Source organism: Cervus elaphus, chromosome 11 (genome assembly GCF_910594005.1).
Source record: "Cervus elaphus chromosome 11, mCerEla1.1, whole genome shotgun sequence".
NCBI lineage: Eukaryota > Metazoa > Chordata > Mammalia > Artiodactyla > Cervidae > Cervus > Cervus elaphus.
Window position 1 is genome coordinate 102,603,445 of NC_057825.1, and position 2,538 is coordinate 102,605,982.

The following is a 2,538-nucleotide window of genomic DNA, read 5'->3' on the forward strand; positions in this document are numbered from 1 at the left end:
TAACAACTATTTCATATCCCCACCCCAGGTGGATCCCTACCCTTCTCCTACATTGAAGCTCTATCTTAAAACATTTAACAATTTATCTAAACCTCAGTCCTTCCTGGTATCCCCCTACCACCTTCAACAAATTTCTAGCTTTGTGTTCTTAATGTAAAAGCAAGCACAGAATATAAGTCAATTTTTCACATGGATGCACCAATTTGTTGATGACTATGATGACTCCCCAAACTGGTCTGAGACACCATTGTCTCTCTTCTAATTGTAGATTCTACATGCTCACTGAGGTGCCTTTCACCTTTTCCTTGGAAATTATGTAAAACCAAAGCTTTGTAAATGAGTTTTTCCTCCTGGGGTTTTCACAGAATCCAACCATGCAGAAAATAATATTTGTTGCATTTTTGTTCATTCACATTGCAACTGTCAGGGGCAACTTGCTAACTGTGGTGACCATCAGTAGCAGCCCAGCACTCCAGGGCTCCCCCATGTACTTCTTCTTGGTTTTTTTGTCCTGCCTGGATGCGTGCTTCTCCTCCGTCATTGTCCCAAAGATGATTGTGGACTCTCTCCTTTGGAGGAAAACCACTTCCTTCGAAGGCTGCATGACCCAGCTCTTTGCTGAACACTTCTTTGCTGGGGTGGAGGTGATTGTCATCAGTGCCATGGCCTATGACCGCTATGTGGCCATCTGCATGCCCTTGCACTATTCTTCTATCATGAACCGTAGACTCTGCATCCTTCTGATGGCGGTAGCCTGGACAGGGGCTTCCTGCATTCCATGATACAGATTCTCTTCATTTTCCAGCTGCCTTTCTGTGGCCCCAACATCATCAATCACTTCATGTGTGACTTGTACCCTCTGCCAGAGCTTGCCTGCACTGACACATTTTTGGCCTTTTAGTGGTCACCAACAGTGGGTTTTTCTGCATCATAATTTTCTCCTTGTTGCTTGTCTCCTATGGGGTCATCCTGCTGTCTGAGAACCCATAGCTTTGAAGGGCACCAGAAAGCCCTCTCCACCTGCAGATCTCACATTGCTGTTGCGGTTTTTTTCTTTATCCCATGCATATTTATGTATGAAAGGTTGTTGCTGAATGATAAGACACCGGGATACTTGGCCTCCGAGGAGACAAATTCAATCCGGGGCCAGAGATGAGGCTGGATCGCTCAGAGCTTTTGTGTAATAAAGTTTTATTCAAGTATAAGGGAGATAGAGGAAGCTTCTGACATAGGCATCAGAAGGGGGCAGAAAGAGTGCCCCCCTGCTAGTCCTCAGCTGGATGTTATATAGCCATTAGCAGTCTGTTAATGAAAAGAAAGGAATGTCTTAAAACTCAGAATGGCACCAGATAATTCATCCCAGGCCACAAAACGATTGACTTGAATCTTGTAGAAGGGCAGATTACCACACAAATAGTTTCATTTACATAGACTAGGAGAACAATATCTGAGTATAACATACTGGTTTGTCAAGTAGATTCTGAGCCTTTTGGCGATTGAACACAGAGTCTGGGGTACATTAACATAGCTTAAGACAAACATTTCCATAAGAAAAAATGTATTAGTTAACTCAAGGTTTGAGAATAGTTAGCTTCAGGTGAAACCAGGTGTCATGGCTACACAGCATTTTAAGAGAAACCTCCTTTTAAATTTGTATAGAGAAGGAAATAAAATATCCCCAGTTTGTTTCCTCCAGCCGCTTAAGAGAGGTAAAAATGTCTGGCATTTGCAGTCTGTTTCCTCCGTTTGGAGACCCCTGGCCTTCCTGGCTGTTACCCTCTCATTTATGTATGACCTTCATATTTTTTCTCCTTTGACAAAATTTTACCCGTATTTAACACCATCCTAACTCCCCTTTTCAATCCTTTGATTTACATGTTCAGAAATGAGGAAGTGAAAAATGCCATGAGGAAAGTGTGGAATAGGATAATGGTGGTTTCTAATGAAAAATAAAACATTTAAAGTTGAATAAAAAATTCAAATTTTCTAATCAGACAAAAATTTTATATGAGTGAGCATTGTTTGAGAGGGGTTGACTGTGTGGATCCCAATAAACTGGAAAATTCTGAAAGAGATGGGAATACCACATCACCTGACCTGCCTCTTGAGAAACCTATAAGGAAGCAACAGTTCGAACTGGACATGGAAAAACAGACTGGTTCTAAATAGGAAAAGGAGTACATTAAGGCTATATATTGTCACCCTGCTTATTTGACTTATATGCAGAGTACATCATGCGAAACGCTGAGCTGGAGGAAGCACAAGCCGGAATCAAGATTGCCGTGAGAAATATCAATAACCTCAGACATGCAGATAACACCACCCTTATGGCAGAAAGTGAAGAACTAAAGGGCCTCTTGATGAAAGTGAAAGAGGAGAGTGAAAAAGTTGGCTTAAAGCTTAACATTCAGAAAACTAAGACCATGGCATCTGGTCCCATCACTTCAAGGCAGGTAGATGGGGAAACAGTGGAAACAGTGGCTGACATTTGTTTTCTGGGCTCCAAAATCACTGCAGATGGTGACTGCAGCCATGAAA

The 2,538-nt window shown here is 42.0% G+C and overlaps 1 pseudogene; it reads left to right on the plus strand.

Moving 5' to 3' along the window:
* Nucleotides 1–314: 314 nt before the first annotated feature.
* Nucleotides 315–1,962, plus strand: LOC122702506 (annotated as a pseudogene).
* The last annotated feature ends 576 nt before the right edge of the window (nt 1,963–2,538 follow it).